Genomic DNA, 22,201 nt, shown 5'->3' on the forward strand with positions numbered 1-22,201 from the left:
AGATATGGATCCATAGGGTTTGACATCCCCACTCGGGCTAGTCACGCTAGCAGTCAACGAGTGTTTAATACTTCGTAAACATACGCACTTTCCAAGTGTACTAAACGTTAAGTTAGTTACCGAGTGCCCACAGTTGAGCATATACTTTATCATACTGATTTGGATTACTGTTTTGAAACGCTCTTTGTAGCACTGAAATCTCGTGGCCTACCTTACATACTGTTATACTTAAACTATAGCTCACCAACCTTTGTGTTGACGTTTTTAAGCATGTTTTTCTCAGGTGCTTAAGGTTATTTGCTTCCGCTGTTGTGCTAGACTTGCCGTAGACACCCGCTGCTCTAGTGTTATCACAGCATGAACTGTTTATCTTGCATTCAAACTTTTATACATTTGAACTATGTTTTGTAACGACCTAAGGGTCACATACATTTATCCATGCTTGCTATTCGTAGAAGCATACTGTTGGTGTAAAACAATTGACGTCGGTTATGACGTCATCTTTTTATCGTGAATGCAACTTCTTTTATTACAGCATATAGTACTTAACCTTGTAATGATCCTGTTGTTGATGATTCGTACACAATGGTTTTGTACGGGGCATCACATTTGGTATCAGAGCATTGGTTGTAGGTAATTAGGTTGCATTAGTGAGTCTAAGACCGACCCTTGTAGGATTCACTAATAGGACTAATCTACAACTTGCTAGTTTACTTGTTTCCGCTGAACTTACTGCATGCTGCTGCTTACTTTTTACTGCTATATGTCGTATGCTACTACATGTTTCACTACTGCATGCTATTATTTGCCTTCGATTGCATGCTACTGTGATATATTACTACATGCCACTATCTGCCTTTAGCATGTTACCTCGGTATGATACTGTTACTATTGCCATGCTACATACTGCTGTGAATGATCTAGGCTGCTGTAGTTGCTATGCCTGATTACGCTCTTGCTACCTATCTACTATCCGCTATACCGACTTGGAGAACTTATCCTTCCCGGTTCAGATGTTTTCCTGAACTACTTTCCCACTCGTCTAACCCTAAGAACTAGTGGTGTAATCCACATGTTACTACTGTTCCACCGTTCCAGAGATCGAAACATTTCTTCACTCAATCTAGAAGATTGTTCAGTTGATACATACCCTGTACGCTTTCATGACCGTCACTTAACTCTTTCATTCTTTCCCACTGCTCGACGACCTAACGACACTTCTATACTTAGGCATTGGAGAAGTCGGGAAGGCATCTCCTTTCACAAGCTCATAGTGTCTTCCACTAAAGCTCAGTCATACCCAAAGATTTGGGGATCACCTCGAGACATATCGTATCACTACTTGCTACACGTACAACCCGACGCGAGAGCCAGATTGAATATCTAGAAGGAACCTAACAACGTTACCTGAATCCGAACCTTTGAAGAAACTTCGGGACACTTAGGCATTAATACTTGATCTACGGAACCTACGCACCCACATCGAGAAACTGTGAGATTAGTTATGCCGATTCTGTTTTGAGATAGCATGGTTAAAGCACCGTTAGATGAAATTGTGTATAATTAGAAGTGATCGCGTTACATTTACCATATGAAATGATATTGGAATGAACGTACGATTTAGTACAATATAATGACGTCAGGCCAGCGTGATTATATTGAAGTAAATCATGCAGAAGTTCCAATGTTACTACATGAGGGATATGGGGTGATCCAGGGAAAATTTTGACAGGGATCATTTGAGCTTACGCATTATAGTCTGTTAAAGGTAGGAATAACCACATAGCCCATATACTATACAAGAAGGGCTTTGATTGCAGAATTGATAACCCGAAAATTTGTTATTGATGTGGTAGCGGAGTGGTATAAAATAGTTATTAATTTTAGCAGGAAATACTATTAAATACGATACAATTTTACACAAGATATTTATTTATTTATCGAATGGATATACTTAAACCTTGCTACAACACTTATAGGCAGTGTACCTAATCGTACAGTAGTGTAGTTTTTAGTAAGTCCGGTTCGTTCCACAGGGAATCTTTTTAAACAAAGCTTAACGCTATATTAGTTTACTTTTATAAAAATACAAATATATATATAAGTAATATTATTATTATAAAGGGGGGTTTTTACCGTTTAATGACTGGTTTGTCGATTTTAAAACTTTAGTCGCAGTTAAAACCAAATGTAAAATATTAAAAATAAATACAAGACTTAAATTAAAGCGTAAAGTAAATAACGATAATGAAATTGCGAATAATAAAAGTGCGATAAAATAAACTTGCGATAATTAAAGAGTGCGATAATTAAAAGTGCAATTAAATAAAATAAAAATGCGATAATTAGAAGTGCAATTAAATATAAAATAAAAGAAATTAAATATGAAATAAAAGAATTATGCTTATTTAAACTTCCGTAATCATGATGTTTGACGTGTTGATTTTAGTTTTATGCCCATGGGTTAATTGTCCTTTGTCCTGGATTATTTAATATGTCCGTCTGGTTTTTGTCCATAACAGTCCATCAGTCATAGATATAAAGTGCGAGTGTCCTCGTCAAATTATCCTTATACCCGAAGTTAAATATTCCAACTAATTGAGGACTTAAACTGTAACAAGATTTTAATACTTTGTTTAATAATTACACCAGGATGTCGACTGAGTGTAACCCAAGGTTTTAATATTTTGTTATCAATTATACCAAGTGTCCTTTTACATAATTTCACCCCTGTTTTAATTATTCTAGTGGCTATTAATCCATTCCCGTGTCCGGTTAAATGAACGATTATTCGTACATATAAATACCCCGCCCATCGTGTCCGATTGAGTGTATATGGTAATTTATAGGGACGCCCAATTGTAAATCTTTATATTAACATTAACAAACTATCATTTAGTTAAACAAATATAAAGCCCATTAATAGCCCATAGTCTAATTTCCACAAGTGTCGTTCTTTTGTCCAAACCCCAATTATGGTACAAAGCCCAATTACCCAATTTTAGTAATTAGCCCAACATCATGATTACTTCGTTTTAAATAAGCATAATAATAACTTAGCTACGAGACATTAATATAAAAAGGTTGAACATAACTTACAATGAAAAAATAGCGTAGCGTTACACGGACAGAATTTCGACTTATACAATCAAAACGATCTCTATCATAAATCTTATTATTATCATAATTTAAACTTAAAATTAAGATTATTGTTATATCTTATTACATTAACATTATGATAGAGAATTATAGATATTGATATTAGATATAGAAAAGGGATCGATATATATATAGAAAGATAGATTTAGGATAGAAAAGGGTCCGTTAAATCTACGAACTACATTGCCTTTTATAGGCAAAAGTTGAAATTGAATTTTCATTTACGACCCCTGAACTATGCTCAATTAACAACTTTTTATTATTTAATATTATTCTAATTATAAATTATTTAAATATTATATTTTATTCTTGTGCATAGTTGACTCGTAATTTTTACACCGTTGCGTCGAGCGTTGAGAGTTGACTCATGTCCCGGTTCCGGATTTTCGAACGTCCTTTCGTACAATTTTATATTGTGTACTTTGCGTTTTGTAACTTGTACTCTTGTCATTTTTAGACGTTCTTCATCAATAATTTGAACCTTTTTGATTGTATCTTGTACTTTTGAGCTTTTTGGACCTTTGTGTCTTCAATTCGTCGTTTTCGCCTTTTGTCTTCGAAACTTTTTTAATATAAACGAATATTACTTGAAAATGGAACAATTGCAACTAAAATCTTGTCTTTCTTGGGGGATAATGCTATGAAATATATGTTCCTTTTTAGCCTTATCAATATTCCCACACTTAAGCGTTGCTTGTCCTCAAGCAATATAGTCTTGAAAAACACTTGAATCACTTCTTTATTCTTCACACTTTGTACATCAGTGATTTCAATACGGCGGTATGAACAATGATAGTAACGATGTGGTTAAAGGTGGGTGTGTCATTCACAGTTGCCTTGGGTTTAGGTCAACGACACTTTCAATCAAATAGCCGATTTACTTTCGGTTTCCAAAGCAAAGTGCACATTTGAAAGGCGGTTTACAGTCCCACATGACTATAAAAATGTAGATCCTTTAGGGAAATTGGATCTTTATGAAAACATTTGATCTTTTGAAAATTCATGCTAGATTTTACCCTAGACAAGTTTTCTGATTTGATCCATCATCGATGTTGCAAAATATATTTGTGGATCAATATTTTGGCTAAAAACTTTTAGGTTCGTGTAATCCACTGCTATCCCGGTATCGAATAGCACACATCCAGTTTACTTGTTCCGTATATTACCTTTCGGTAAACTACCGTCCGGTTGTAAAGGAAAACGATGAACAAGAAACTGTTAAGGCAATGTCCCGTGACATGCAGATGATTATGGTCTTATTAACGTGTTGGATGCTAGAACTATCCTTGGTAGGAGCAATAGTAAAGATCATCCTATGATTTTTCGGTCTGGCACAAGGTCCTGTCTCCGACCATGCTATGCAACCACCGTTCTTACGGTTGACACCCGATTTGGTTCAGGTGACCTAATGAATTCCCGGTGAATTCCTAGGATTTTACGTTCAATGATAATGAACGCATTGAAAATGGATTTTCAGAAAACAAATCGGTTTGTAATTTTTGATCAAAATATTTTCCCGTTCAAGCTCGAGTTTAGATATCATCGAATTCCATGAGTTTGAATTCTCAATCTTTAAGGTCAATCTCAAGGATTGAGTAATATCAGTCTTAAAAGCTGATTTTTTATCTTTAAGGAGATTATCCTTTTCTGGGGATCTGATTCATTAGTCTTATCAAGCTAATTTACACGGTGCCCCCCCATTGTACGAGATAAATCCTTCTCATGGTTAGGATAAATCTGACCACTTGGCGACCCTGTTTGATGCTGAGGTCCGTGGATTTCCTGCTGATTTTAGAGATGACTTTTCTAGATTTTTCGTCAACCTACAGCTGGTCTGGACGACAACTTTATGACCTAAATCAAGAAGCGCGTGTCTTTTTTTCGGAAGAATTTACTTCCTTTAAATGATGGAATTGATTCATCGTATAGATCCATCTCTTCTTCAATAGTTTCAGTGGGTAAAACAGTTGGTTATCGTCCAAAACAAAAGTATTTTCAAAAATTTGTACAAAAATATGTGGTATATTTTGTGAATAATTTGGTAAAGTTTTCCCACACTTGGCTTTTATTTATATTTTTCTTTGCCTTTTTCTCCTCTATTCCATTCTTAAATGAATTCTAACATTTTGGTTGTTTCTCAATTTATGTCCTTTCCTAGGTAACAATAATTTCGGCTCAATGACCTAGTTTTCATCGTTCATAAATATGTATAAACATGATTTTGAATTCATTTTGTTGAAAATTTTGAAAAATTTACTAGAAGTGGGTAGTCAGTATATAAGACTAGGGCTGTTCCTTGTTATCGGAGAGCACTAGATTCTAATACAACTACTGCGTTACTAGTATTTTTAATGGTAACCAAGTGTTTAAAATAAAAAATTTTAAAATCCGAAAGAATTTAACCCCTTCCCACACTTAAGATCTTGCAATGCCCTCATTTGCAAGAAATCAGTAACAATTTAAATTATTGAGGGTGATTTGCGTAGAAAAATGATTAAATTTTACCAAAGTTTCCAAACATATTGGAATTTTTTTTTTTTTTTGGCATACTTTAATTCAATAAGATTAAAAATAATGATAATAAAAGTTCTCGTCCCTCCCTCGGGTAAAGCAATTTTGGTTCAATGACCTAGTCTTCAACTTACGACGAATTTTAAAAATCATATTTTTAACTTAATGAGATAAAGTAAATTTTTGTTTTTAAATTCACACAATTTAAATATAAAATTCAAAATTAATATTAAAAATTCACACCAAACTTAAAATTTGAAATGCATAAAATTAAAAAATTCATATTTTAAAAATTAAAAATTCACACCAAACTTAATTTAAAAATTCATATTATAAATTCACACCAAACTTATATTAATTTTTCAAATATTTACAATTTTAAATATATTGTTTTTACAAAGTTTACAATATTAATTTAAGATTTATATATTAATTTTAAAAATATGGTAAAAATAAAATTAAAAATCTTTTTGGCTTTTTATCCCACTTTAATCAATCAAATATTATCAAAAATATGCGCCCCTCTTTTCGGTAAAGTAATTTCGGTTTCAAGACCTAATTTAACTCATGACGAATTTTTGAAATATTTTGGGTTGATTGATTAAAGATATTTATACCTTAAGAATAAACGTTAAATTTCGCAGTGATGTAATAAATTTTTGAATGATATCAATAATTTCGGTCGCCAAATCTAGTTTTATTTAATACCAATTTAATACTTTATAGTGAACAAATTAGCGTTTATTATCAAAAGGTTAAAAATAAAAATAAATAAAAAATAAAATCTGTACAGACTTACCTGTGAGATAGTATTCTTAGTTATATGATCTATCCCATTCATAAGATAGTCAGTTTAATTGGTTTTCCATAGCTACATAGGCGTAACCTCGAGCATTCAGTGTCTTTTCTTCTAAACATATGAACGGTCCGTCTCTACATAAAGTAGCAAATTCGGTATTTGAATAGGTTTGATTATTTGAACATTTACCTCCATGTGACCATTTTCCGCATTTGTGACATCGTTCTAGGTGTCGTGCTCTTCTTTTCGCTGTGGATTTTGATTTTCCTTTACCAAATTGTAACTTATTATCTTCGCATCTGGATTCTTTTCTAACTCCGTCCATTCTTTCTCTGATTACTGATACTAATTCACTCGGGAGTATGTCATTATTACGTTTAGTGATCAAAGCGTGTAGCATTAGACCATGGTTTAGTTCACAGGCAGTCTTCATTTCCTAAAAAAAATAAAAATTCAGAATGGGGGGAGAAGACTAGTTCTTTAGGGTCTGCTAGGGAAAGACCATTCGGGTTCCATTTTCGAGAACTACACGAAAACAGACAATCTAACTCTAACAGAAATATATATTATCCTTTAAAGACTTGATTCTCCCCACACTTAGTTAGCTGTGGTGTCGAAATTGTGATTAACTTCGTTGTCGACTTCCATCGGACCATGTATGTAATGTTTAACTCTGTGACCATTAACTTTAAATTCAATCCCATTTGAATTTATTAATTCTATCGTTCCGTATGGGAAAACTCTTTTGACTATGAATGGTCCAGACCATCTTGATTTCAATTTTCCAGGAAATAGCTTGAATCGTGAATTGAAAAGAAGAACTCTGTCTCCTTTTTTAAATTCTTTTGAACTTCTGATTCTTTTATCATGCCATTTCTTCGTTCTTTCCTTATAGATTAACGAATTTTCGTATGCTTCATGTCTTAATTCTTCTAATTCGTTTAGTTAACTTAATCGTAGACGTCCAGCTTCATGTAAATCAAGATTACATGTTTTCAAAGTCCAAAATGCTTTGTGTTCAATTTCTACTGGAAGATGACATGCTTTTCCATAAACAAGTCTAAAAGGTGTGGTTCCAATTGGAGTTTTGTAGGCTGTTCTAAAAGCCCAGAGTGCATCCTCCAATTTAATGGACCATTCCTTCGGATTTGATCCTACGGTTTTCTCTAGAATACGTTTTAAAGCTCGGTTGGTATTTTCAACTTGTCCACTTGTTTGTGGATGATATGCGGTGGAGATTTTATGAGTTACTCCATATCTTTTAAGAACTTTCTCAAGTTGATTATTACAAAAATGAGTACCCCGATCACTTATTAAAGCTTTCGGTGTTCCAAACCTTGCAAAAAGACGTTTTAAAAAGTTGACTACAACTCGTGCATCGTTAGTTGGGAGAGCTTGTGCTTCTGCCCATTTAGATACATAATCAATGGCTACGAGTATATATAGATTATTATGAGATTTTGGAAATGGACCCATAAAGTCAATACCCCAAATGTCAAATACTTCACATACTTGGATGACATTTTGTGGTATTTCATTACGTTGACTTATTTTTCCGGCCCTTTGACAAGCATCACAGGATTTGCAAAGAAGGTGTGCGTCTTTGTAAATTGTAGGCCAATAGAATCCAGCTTCATAAACTTTTCTAGCTGTTAGTTGAGGTCCATAATGCCCTCCTATTGGTCCTGTGTGACAATGGTTTAATATTTTACTAGCTTCATCTCCAAATACACATCGGCGTATTATTCCATCGGGACAACTTTTAAACAGATGTGGATCTTCCCAAAAATAGTGTTTTATATCACTAAAGAATTTCTTTCGTCTTTGGTACGATAATCATTTTTCAAGGAATCCACAAAATAAGTAGTTTGCATAGTCTGCAAACCATGGGATTTCTTTATAATCTATCTTCAATAGATATTCATCAGGAAAGTTGTCTTGTATGGCCGATTCATTTAGAACTTCTAACTCAGGATTTTCAAGACGAGAAAGATGATCAGCGGCGAGATTTTCTGCTCCTCTTTTATCTCGGATTTCAATATCAAACTCTTGTAAGAGTAAGATCCAACGGATTAATCTTGGTTTAGCATCTTGTTTTGAAAATAGGTATCTAAGAGCAGAATGGTCGGTATAGACCACCGTTTTTGCTAGAACGAGATATGATCGAAATTTGTCAAAAGCAAAGACAATAGCAAGGAGTTCTTTTTCAGTAGTTGTATAGTTCGTTTGTGCTCCTTGTAATGTCTTACTAGCATAATATATAGGTTGAAATCGTTTTTCAATCCTTTGTCCTAAAACGGCTCCTATTGCAAAATCACTTGCATCGCACATTAGTTCAAATGGTAGATTCCAATTTGGTGTTATCATGATCGGCGCATTAGTGAGTTTCTCTTTAAGAATATTAAAAGATTTGATACACTCATCTGAAAAGATGAATGGAGCATCCTTCTCTAGGAGTTTATTCAAAGGAGTGGCAATTTTAGAAAAATCTTTTATGAAACGTCGGTAAAAACCGGCATGCCCTAGAAAACTCCTAACTCCTCTAACATTGGTGGGATGTGGAAGTTTAGCAATTACATCTACTTTAGCTCTATCCACTTCAATTCCTTTCTTTGAAATTTTATGACCAAGAACGATGCCTTCTTTAACCATGAAATGGCATTTCTCCCAATTAAGTACTAGATTTGATTGCTCGCATCTAAGAAGCATTCGTTCCAGATTAACTAGACATGATTCAAATGTATTACCGAAGACTGAAAAGTCATCCATGAAAACTTCCATGCATTCTTCTATCATGTCGTGAAAAATCGCCATCATACACGTTTGAAAGGTTGCAGGGGCGTTGCAAAGTCCAAATGGCATGCGTTTGTAAGCAAAAGTACCATAAGGGCACGTAAATGTGGTTTTCTCTTGATCTTCGGGTGCTATTGGAATTTGAAAGTATCCGGAAAAACCATCTAGAAAACAATAGTAACTGTTTCCGGCTAATCTTTCCAACATTTGATCAATGAAAGGTAAGGGAAAGTGATCTTTTCTGGTGGCGTCATTTAATTTTCTATAATCAATACATACATGCCATCCTGTTACAGTCCTAGTAGGAATAAGCTCATCTTTTTCATTTGTGATGACAGTCATGCCACCCTTCTTAGGTACGCATTGAACTGGGCTTACCCATGGACTATCAAAAATTGGATAAATTAAACCTGCATCTAGCAGTTTAATTATTTCTTTCTTTACAACATCTTGCATATTAGGATTTAGTCTTCGTTGGCGTTGCACATATGTTTTATGACCTTCTTCCATAAGGATTTTATGTGTGCAATACGAAGGACTTATGCCTTTGATGTCATGAATCTTCCATGCAATAGCTGGTTTATGAGCCTTTAGCATAGAAATGAGTCGAGATTTTTCATCGTTTGTGAGAGAAGATGATATTATTACAGGTAATTCAGATTTACCATGTAAATAAGCGTATTCCAAATGGGTTGGAAGTGGCTTTAACTCTAAAGTTGGTGGTTCTTCTATCGATGATTTATATCGATATCGGTCTTCCTCTTTTAACATTTGAAGTTCTTCTGTTGTTGGTTCATATCCATTATCCATAAGTGTAGCTAACATTTCAGCTTCATCAATTGGTTCAGTTCCTTCTCCTACCGAACATTCTCCTGTTCCTTGTAATTCTGGAAATTCTTCTAATAATTCTGCATGTGCATCTATAGTTTGATATAATAACATGTATCATCTGCAGATTGTGGTTGTTGCATTGCTTTATCAACTGAAAAGGTAACACTCTCATCCTCTATACTTAGGGTCAGTTTCTTACCGAACACGTCTATCATTGCTTTAGCCGTGTTTAAGAATGGTCTTCCTAATATGAGAGGAACTTGAGAATCTTCTTCCATGTCCAAAATAACAAAATCTACTGGAAATACTAAAGTACCAACTTTAACTAGCATGTTCTCCATTATCCCTCTAGGATATTTTATTGATCGATCGGCTAGTTGTATGCTTATTCTTGTTGGTTTCAATTCTCCAAGTTCTAGTTTCGCGTATAGTGAATACGGCATTAAATTTATACTAGCACCTAAATCTGCTAATGCTTCTATTGAACTAAGACTACCCAGAAAACATGGAATTGTGAAACTTCCTGGATCAGATAGTTTTACTGGTATCTTATTCAACAGTACTGCTGAACAATTAGCATTCATAGTAACAGCCGAGAGTTCTTCCATTTTCTTTCTATTTGAAATTAGATCTTTTAAGAATTTAGCATATCTAGGCTTTCCTGAAATCACATCAATGAAAGGAAGATTTACATTTATCTGTTTAAACATATCCAAGAACTTGGATTGCTCGGCTTCAAGTTTCTCTTTCTTCATTTTACTCGGGTAAGGAAGTGGTGGTTGGTATGGTTTAACATAAGGTTTAACCTTAACTTTGTTATCTTCATTAACCTTTTCAACTACCGGTTCTTTTTCCTTATCTTGATCAGGTTGTGGTTCTTGTGGAGTAGGAATAGCTTCATCAGTTGGTTCAGGTATTTCAGGTGGTTTAAGTGTTGTGCCACTTCTTGTGGTAATGGCTTTAGCTGTTTCATTCCGGGGGTTAGCATTTGTATCACTAGGTAGACTTCCTGGTTTTCTTTCACCTATTAACCTTGCTAGGTTACTCACTTCTTGTTCCAGATTTTGAATAGAAGCTTGTTGATTTCTAAATGCTTGAGCATTTTGTTCATTGGTTTGTTTTTGAGATGTGAAAAATTGCGTTTGAGTTTCAACTAGCTTAGTCATCATATCTTCTAAATTCGGCTTTTTATCATCGGTTTGTTGTGGTGGTTTGTTTTGAAAATTAGGTCTTTGCTGGTTGTAAGTATTATTGGATACTTGTTGATTGCTAGGACCTTGTTGGTTGTTGTATGGAATATTTCTGTTATAATTCTGGTTTTGATTGTAAATCGGTCTTGGCGGTTGATAATTATTCTGATAATTATTTCCAGGCCTTTGGTTTATGTATGAAATATTCTCTCTTTGTTCCATTGTTAATTCAATACTGAGACAATCTTTTGTCAAATGTGGTCCTCCACACTGCTCACAACTAATTCGTATTGAGTGAATATATTTAGTCATCTTTTCCATTCGTCTTTCCACAGCATCTATCTTTGCTGAAATGGAATCTAAGTCATGGCTAGAATCGGCTCTAGCTGCTTTAGATGATCTAACGATGTCTTTTTCTTGGTGCCACTCATGTGAGTGGGAAGCAGTATTATCAATAATTTTGTAAGCATCAGTTTCGGTTTTCTTCATAATAGAACCACCAGCTGCTATATCTATGTCTTTCCTTGTAGTGATGTCGCATCCTTGGTAGAATATTTGTACTATTTGACAGGTGTCTAAACCATGTTGCGGACATCCTCTTAACAACTTTCCATATCTTGTCCATGCCTCATATAGAGTTTCATTTGGCTTCTGTGTAAACGTAACAATTTCTACTTGAAGTCTTACGGCTTTAGATGCAGGAAAGAATTGTTTAAGAAATTTGTCAACTAAAACATCCCATGTATCGATCGCCCCTTCAGGTAACGATTCCAACCAATCTTTGGCTTCTCCTTTTAAAGTCCAGGGAAATAACATGAGATATATCTGTTCATCCTCAACTTCTCGGATTTTAAATAGTGTGCCAATTCTATTAAAGGTACGTAGATGTTCATTTGGATCTTCCTTCGGCGCACCACTAAATTGGCATTGATTAGTCACCATGTGTAGAATTTGTCCTTTGATTTCATAATCTGGCGCATTAATGTCAGGATGAGTAATTGCGTGACCTTGGCCAGTGCGTTTAGCTCTCATTCGGTCTTCCATACTTAAAGGTTCCAGATTCTCCATAATAGAATTTGTTGAATCGGTATCACTAGATGATTCTGATTTAATGGTTCGTTCCTCAACAATCTCTGTTTGAATGATTGGTGGCTCCGGAGGAAAGTTTAATGGTTCAGGATCTACGAACCGTTCCTGAATATTCTCTGGATTCTCAATTGTGAGGTTGGGTTCAAAAAATGGATTATCGGAAATTTGAACTGAAGTACTTGGTCGACTGGATGACGATTCTAAAGAAAAATCAACGGCGGTTATATTTGCTAAATGTCTTGATCTAGTTACAGGTGGTGAACGTACAAAAGGTGGTGATCGTCTTGCTCGGTGCATTCACTGAATATCCTATTAGTTTTAAAAAGGAAAGAAAAATTATAATAAGTTATCCAATCAATAGACTTTTCTGATTTTGCCCACGTTTCGAATAGCCAAAAGATGCAGCAGAGGGGCAGGATTCGTTTGGTCTCAATATAATTGAGGACTGTTTGGCTCCAATAACCCGGTCCACGTACAAATCCAACTATTACTACGAACCAGAAAATTTTGATGTCTATCAATTTAACCACTTAAAATAAATTTTCGTAATTTTAAGAAATTTAGAGAAGAAGTAGAAAAAAATCTAAGTCCTAAAAACTAGAATGGCGAGAAATAAGAGAGAAAAAGAATGCGCGTCGAAAAGTGTCGAAAAATGAAAAAGACGAAGAGTGGTTTGTAAACACGCGGTTAATCCAACCTTATAACGATCACTATCTTAAAATTAAAGCTACAAATGGAGATCACTAATTGAAATTGTAATTGATACATAGGTAAACGCGTCGAAAAATAAAAATAAGAAAATAGCGCGAAAAATGGCGTCGCAAAATTCTAAAGCACCTAAAACTTAGTCTAAAGAAAAAGCACTTAAGGGATTTTACGGCAAAGCCTAAAAATCTGGTAGTATAAAAATAACTACGGCAAAAAAAACTAAATTTAATACTAAAAGTTGTGACTATAGTCTAAAAAAAACTAAAGGTAATAAAACTTAAAATATATTTTTTTTTTAATTTTATAGACAAAATCTTAAAAATATAATTTTTTTTTTTTTTTTTTACAAATATAAATTAAGTGTGGGAAGGGGTCACGTGCTCATAGTCACATTCTGTATACATTACTTACATACATATGTAATGACTTTGAAGTGAAATGAATGGGGTCAATTGACCCCAGTGCTTTACAAGTAGCTACGCCACTTGGGTTGAAGAGGTCCGTTTGTGGGCTGAAGAAAATGGAAGTGGGTGGCTCAATGATTAATTGAGAATGCTTTTAATTATTAAAAGGCAAAGAAATTTGAAGAATGGGAGATAAGTATTCTCGTTTGTCAAGTGGGTGAAATTGTGATTGGGACACTAACACTTTTTTTTTTTTTTTTACAAATTTTTTTTTAAATATATATATTTTACAAGAACTAAAAAAAACTTAATAAAAAAAAACTTTTATGTGGCGTTTCGCTTCGGCGTGTCCCCGGCAGCGGCGCCAAAAATACTTGATGTGGTAGCGGAGTGGTATAAAATAGTTATTAATTTTAGCAGGAAATACTATTAAATACGATACAATTTTACACAAGATATTTATTTATTTATAGAATGGATATACTTAAACCTTGCTACAACACTTATAGGCAGTGTACCTAATCGTACAGTAGTGTAGTTTTTAGTAAGTCCGGTTCGTTCCACAGGGAATCTTTTTAAACAAAGCTTAACGCTATATTAGTTTACTTTTATAAAAATACAAATATATATATAAGTAATATTATTATTATAAAGGGGGGTTTTTACCGTTTAATGACTGGTTTGTCGATTTTAAAACTTTAGTCGCAGTTAAAACCAAATGTAAAATATTAAAAATAAATACAAGACTTAAATTAAAGCGTAAAGTAAATAACGATAATGAAATTGCGAATAATAAAAGTGCGATAAAATAAACTTGCGATAATTAAAGAGTGCGATAATTAAAAGTGCAATTAAATAAAATAAAAATGCGATAATTAGAAGTGCAATTAAATATAAAATAAAAGAAATTAAATATGAAATAAAAGAATTATGCTTATTTAAACTTCCGTAATCATGATGTTTGACGTGTTGATTTTAGTTTTATGCCCATGGGTTAATTGTCCTTTGTCCTGGATTATTTAATATGTCCGTCTGGTTTTTGTCCATAACAGTCCATCAGTCATAGATATAAAGTGCGAGTGTCCTCGTCAAATTATCCTTATACCCGAAGTTAAATATTCCAACTAATTGAGGACTTAAACTGTAACAAGATTTTAATACTTTGTTTAATAATTACACCAGGATGTCGACTGAGTGTAACCCAAGGTTTTAATATTTTGTTATCAATTATACCAAGTGTCCTTTTACATAATTTCACCCCTGTTTTAATTATTCTAGTGGCTATTAATCCATTCCCGTGTCCGGTTAAATGAACGATTATTCGTACATATAAATACCCCGCCCATCGTGTCCGATTGAGTGTATATGGTAATTTATAGGGACGCCCAATTGTAAATCTTTATATTAACATTAACAAACTATCATTTAGTTAAACAAATATAAAGCCCATTAATAGCCCATAGTCTAATTTCCACAAGTGTCGTTCTTTTGTCTAAACCCCAATTATGGTACAAAGCCCAATTACCCAATTTTAGTAATTAGCCCAACATCATGATTACTTCGTTTTAAATAAGCATAATAATAACTTAGCTACGAGACATTAATATAAAAAGGTTGAACATAACTTACAATGAAAAAATAGCGTAGCGTTACACGGACAGAATTTCGACTTATACAATCAAAACGATCTCTATCATAAATCTTATTATTATCATAATTTAAACTTAAAATTAAGATTATTGTTATATCTTATTACATTAACATTATGATAGAGAATTATAGATATTGATATTAGATATAGAAAAGGGATCGATATATATATAGAAAGATAGATTTAGGATAGAAAAGGGTCCGTTAAATCTACGAACTACATTGCCTTTTATAGGCAAAAGTTGAAATTGAATTTACATTTACGACCCCTGAACTATGCTCAATTAACAACTTTTTATTATTTAATATTATTCTTATTATGAATTATTTAAATATTATATTTTATTCTTGTGCATAGTTGACTCGTAATTTTTACACCGTTGCGTCGAGCGTTGAGAGTTGACTCATGTCCCGGTTCCGGATTTTCGAACGTCCTTTCGTACAATTTTATATTGTGTACTTTGCGTTTTGTAACTTGTACTCTTGTCATTTTTAGACGTTCTTCATCAATAATTTGAACCTTTTTGATTGTATCTTGTACTTTTGAGCTTTTTGGACCTTTGTGTCTTCAATTCGTCGTTTTCGCCTTTTGTCTTCGCACTTATTTAATATAAACGAATATTACTTGAAAATGGAACAATTGCAACTAAAATCTTGTCTTTCTTGGGGGATAATGCTATGAAATATATGTTCCTTTTTAGCCTTATCAATATTCTCACACTTAAGCGTTGCTTGTCCTCAAGCAATATAGTCTTGAAAAACACTTGAATCACTTCTTTATTCTTCACACTTTGTACATCAGTGATTTCAATACGGCGGTATGAACAATGATAGTAACGATGTAGTTAAAGGTGGGTGTGTCATTCACAGTTGCCTTGGGTTTAGGTCAACGACACTTTCAATCAAATAGCCGATTTACTTTCGGTTTCCAAAGCAAAGTACACATTTGAAAGGCGGTTTACAGTCCCACATGACTATAAAAATGTAGATCCTTTAGGGAAATTGGATCTTTATGAAAACATTTGATCTTTTGAAAATTCATGCTAGATTTTACCCTAGACAAGTTTTCTGATTTGATCCATCATCGATGTTGCAAAATATATTTGTGGATCAATATTTTGGCTAAAAACTTTTAGGTTCGTGTAATCCACTGCTATCCCGGTATCGAATAGCACACATCCAGTTTACTTGTTCCGTATATTACCTTTCGGTAAACTACCGTCCGGTTGTAAAGGAAAATGATGAACAAGAAACTGTTAAGGCAATGTCCCGTGACATGCAGATGATTATGGTCTTATTAACGTGTCAGATGCTAGAACTATCCTTGGTAGGAGCAATAGTAAAGATCATCCTATGATTTTTCGGTCTGGCACAAGGTCCTGTCTCCGACCATGCTATGCAACCACCGTTCTTACGGTTGACACCCGATTTGGTTCAGGTGACCTAATGAATTCCCGGTGAATTCCTAGGATTTTACGTTCAATGATAATGAACGCATTGAAAATGGATTTTCAGAAAACAAATCGGTTTGTAATTTTTGATCAAAATATTTTCTCGTTCAAGCTCGAGTTTAGATATCATCGAATTCCATGAGTTTGAATTCTCAATCTTTAAGGTCAATCTCAAGGATTGAGTAATATCAGTCTAAAAAGTTGATTTTTTTATCTTTAAGGAGATTATCCTTTTCTGGGGATCTGATTCATTAGTCTTATCAAGCTAATTTGCACGGTGCCCCCCATTGTACGAGATAAATCCTTCTCATGGTTAGGATAAATCTCACCACTTGGCGACCCTGTTTGATGCTGAGGTCCGTGGATTTCCTGCTGATTTTAGAGATGACTTTTCTAGATTTTTCGTCAACCTACAGCTGGTCTGGACGACAACTTTATGACCTAAATCAAGAAGCGCGTGTCTTTTTTTCGGAAGAATTTACTTCCTTTAAATGATGGAATTGATTCATCGTGTAGATCCATCTCTTCTTCAATAGTTTCAGTGGGTAAAACAGTTGATTATCGTCCAAAACAAAAGTATTTTCAAAAATTTGTACAAAAATATGTGGTATATTTTGTGAATAATTTGGTAAAGTTTTCCCACACTTGGCTTTTATTTATGTTTTTCTTTGCCTTTTTCTCCTCTATTCCATTCTTAAATGAATTCTAACATTTTGGTTGTTTCTCAATTTATGTCCTTTCCTAGGTAACGATAATTTCGGCTCAATGACCTAGTTTTCATCGTTCATAAATATGTATAAACATGATTTTGAATTCATTTTGTTGAAAATTTTGAAAAATTTACTAGAAGTGGGTAGTCAGTATATAAGACTAGGGCTGTTCCTTGTTATCGGAGAGCACTAGATTCTAATACAACTACTGCGTTACTAGTATTTTTAATGGTAACCAAGTGTTTAAAATAAAAATTTTTAAAATCTGAAAGAATTTAACCCCTTCCCAAACTTAAGATCTTGCAATGCCCTCATTTGCAAGAAATCAGTAACAATTTAAATTATTGAGGGTGATTTGCGTAGAAAAATGATTAAATTTTACCAAAGTTTCCAAACATATTGGATTTTTTTTTTTTTTTGGCATACTTTAATTCAATAAGATTAAAAATAATGATAATAAAAGTTCTCGTCCCTCCCTCGGGACATAAGATAGCGATTCGTGACAACAGGGTTAAATAAAATAAAAAAAAAATTATGATAATGACAATCACACTCACGAGAAAGATGGTGAGATAGTGATGACTTCTTTACAAGTCTTTTTCACGTTTTATTTTATTTAATTATTTAATATATTTAGTTTATTATATATTATTATTATTATTATATACATGTATGTAATTTTATTAATTAATTGACATTTTTAAGTGTTCATGGAGCTAGTACTAGGAGGAAGATTACTTGACTCAATTTTAATATAACTTTTTTTGTTTAGTCTAAAAACAAATCGTTGATTTGTTAAGGATTCATAGACATATATTTTAAAGCACCATGGATTTTCAAAATATATACTTTCCTAGCTCTTTAAACATTTAATATCCATTTTAATGTATGTATGTAATTTATATGTTTTATAAAACATATTAATGATCTTCAAACATGAATGGGACCCCCTAAATTCAATTTTGTCGTAAGTTTTGCAATTTAAGATGCGGACCCTCTAATTTAAAGTGTGATGTGATTTTTTTTGTTTTCGGAATCTAAGAAATATTAACATGATCCTTGACTTTTGCGATATAACGCGTTGATAACCAATAAAAGAGGCAGTACAAAACAAAAATGAGGTACCTTGGATTGTTTTAACACGATGGAAAATTTATATATATATATATATACACATATATATATATACATATATATATATATGTATACATATATACATATATATATATATATATATATGTATACATATATATATATATATGTATACATATATATATATATATATATGTATACGTATATATATATATATATGTATACGTATATATATATATGTATATGTATACGTATATATATATATATATATGTATACGTATATATATATATATGTATATGTATATATATATATATATATATATATATATATATATATGTAAATATATTAAGAAGGACAAAGTGATATACCTATATATATATATCCATTTCATTTCTGTAAAACACATACATAAACATAAAAATTACTCCATATTATTTCTAGTTAAATTTCTAAATTAGTATTATACATAAAATACTACGGTGGAGTTATGCTCGGATAATTTCAAATGGGTTTTAGCTAAGGAAATTATGATTATTGTTAGAAAGTATTGTTCGTGAATCCGAGGCCAACCCTGCATTGTTCAGTTCCGTCGTATGCATATTTTTACTACAAAATATCGTATCGTGAGTTTCATTTGCTCTCTTTTTAAATGCTTTTGCAATATATATTTTTGGGACTGAGAATACATGCGTTGCTTTTATAACTGTTTTACGAAATGGACACAAGTAATTGAAACTACATTATATGGTTGAATTATCGAAATCGAATATGCCCCTTTTTATTAAGTCTGGTAATCTAAGAATTAGGGAACAGACACCCTAATTGACGCGAATCCTAGAGATAGATCTATCGGGCCCAACAAGCCCCATCCAAAGTACCGGATGCTTTAGTACTTCGAAATTTATATCATGTTCGAAGGAGGATCCCGGAATGGTGGGGATATTCTTATATGCATATTGTGAATGTCAGTTACCAGGTGTTCAATCCATATGAATGATTATTTTTGTCTCTATGTATGGGACGTATATTTATGAGAACTGAAAATGAAATCTTGTGGTCTATTAAAATGATGGAAATGATAATTTATGTTAAACTAATGAACTCACCAACCTTTTGGTTGACACTTTAAAGCATGTTTATTCTCAGGTACGAAAGAAATCTTCCGCTGTGCATTTGCTCATTTTATAGATATTACTTGGAGTCATTCATGGCATATTTCAAAAGACGTTGCATTCGAGTCGTCGAGTTCATCAAGATTATTATCAAGTCAATTATAGTTGGATATATTATGAAATGGTATGCATGCCTGTCAACTTTCGATGAAATGAAAGATTGTCTTTTCAAAAACGAATGCAATGTTTGTAAAATGTATCATATAGAGGTCAAGTACCTCGCGATGTAATCAACTGTTGTGAATCGTTTATAATCGATATGGACTTCGTTCGGATGGATTAGGACGGGTCTTTACAGTTGGTATCAGAGCGTTGGTCTTAGCGAACCAGGTCTTGCATTAGTGTGTCTAACTAATAGTTGTTATGATACATTAGTAAGTCTGGACTTCGACCGTGTCTGCATGTCAAAAAGTTTTTGCTTATCATTTCTTGTCGAAAATAACCTGCTTATCATTCTTAAGTCTAGGCACGTCTTACTGCATTTATTGCACAGATAGTGTATAGATAAAATTTATATCTTAGCGCATCTGTTACTGTAAACTTTGTCTTTCAGCTTCCGAAAGTTCCTCCGTAATTTGCGGGATCCTTTGTACTTTATGTAGGTATTCTATGCAAATAGAATATCATTCGATATACGAAAATCTTTTCATATCGAAAATCCCTCATCTAACCGTGTAAAATTAATTTCGCTACTAGTTCGAGTTTCTCAGATTCTGACAGCTATTCCGATATGGATAACCATATGAGCTCTGAAAGCCGTGTAACTGGAATGGATCAACCAATTAGTCATCATCAATTCTGGATGAATTGGGGATGGGTTCGTAGTCGACTTAACCAATGGAGACAAGAAGAAGACGATCCTTTCCACCAACCAAATTGCCCTTTTGGCGAAGAACCTGAAGCACTTACCAGCAAACCAGTCCGAAACACCATTTTCACCCTCATTTTCAGGATATCTCGCAATGATTATATAATATCTCGAATTCAAAATCTTATTCATCCCCTTGTTCCCACCGCCAATCATCCTGGAGTAATGGAAGAAGTCAACGAGCTTCGTGCTCGAGTAGTGGCCTTGAAGAATATGGTGCAAAATTTGCAAGCACCACATGCACCGCAAACACCAGCATCAACACCAACAGCACCAGTACCACCAACAACAACATCCGCATCACAAGCCTCAACATCACAATCTGTACCTCGAGCATAATCATCGTTCTACATATCTTTCTACATCATTTATCTTCGTTCTACATATCATTCTACGTCAACATCACACGCACCATAGACACCAAGGAATACCAATAACAATGAATGATGAAGTATTGATTCATAACTTCATTTCAGATTAGAGAAATATTCCGCAACGATTATGTAATCTCTAATGTTTTAGAGATTATTTATTCTGGTTCTAATCGTAAATCAGATGAGATTAATATTATATTAATTTATTAAATCCATAACCACATCTGAAGAAAATATATATGTACGTATATTCTCTCCTGATTTTTTTTACACATCGTAAAATTTGTTTATTGGTAATTTCTAACATAGAAAATCAATTTTTACTGTAGTAGGGTTTTTACTTTTAAAGAAGGTTAGTTGAAATTTTGTGTTAACTTATAGGACTGACTAATTGAGTAATTGGCTTAGTTTGCATAAATAGCTTGTCTGAATACAAAAGCTAAGACATTATTCCCTTATAATTATTGATTAAATGTTATTATAAGACTCAAAAAGAAATATAACCACTACTTTAAATATTTTAATATATTTTAACCGCATCATGTTGAATTCCAAATTCCAACTAGTTATAACTAGACAACAATGTAGGACCCGATGAGCCGATGTCCAAAATTTTGCGTGACGTATGGAATACATCATGATGTGCAAAGCAAATTTATAGGATAAGCATGGAGCAATGATTTATTTTTAAAGTTTAACACACAAAAATTATAAATCTTATCAACAACGTTTGGTTTGAATCTTTGAGACTGAGAGGGAGTGACCATTTGTTTGTTTAGGTAGTACATGGTCCTTATGGATTAGTTAAAATCGTTCACCAATAAAACTGATTTTCGGCTGCACTAAAATAATAATAATGACTAAATAAATGAAATAATAAATAGTAAATGGATGTCTATTTATCTAATTTATTTATGCATCTAATGCGATCCAAAAGGATAAAAGTTATTATCACCTTTCTGTTTGAAATTTTTTGTCTTTAGATAACAAATTTGATTGGATAGGCGCTCCTCATAATAAGGACTTCGCTACAACTTTAGTCCACATTCATTCATTAGATTAGATAAATCATTAATGTTAGGTAGTTTAGTTTTGATTAATTTTTTTTTTCCTTTTTGGTAAGGCTCGTTGGTATTCTTAGTTTAAGTTATTCTTGTATGTTTTGTGTGTTTAGTCTTTATCATTTGGTTAAAGTGTCTTTACTTATAACTAGAAAAATACTGGAACGCGCGATGCGGCGGGGCCTTTCGCGAAATGTGATGTGGTTAGTTTAGATTGTTTATTATACGTATACATATATGTATGAAAAAGTATCCCGAAATATTTAGCGTTTTTTTTAGTAGTCCGTTTCGCGCGTAGCTAGTTGCGTTGTGTTCGTAAAATTATTTCGAGTTGATCA

The sequence above is a fragment of the Rutidosis leptorrhynchoides genome, chromosome 2, assembly GCF_046630445.1.
Source record: "Rutidosis leptorrhynchoides isolate AG116_Rl617_1_P2 chromosome 2, CSIRO_AGI_Rlap_v1, whole genome shotgun sequence".
Lineage (NCBI taxonomy): Eukaryota > Viridiplantae > Streptophyta > Magnoliopsida > Asterales > Asteraceae > Rutidosis > Rutidosis leptorrhynchoides.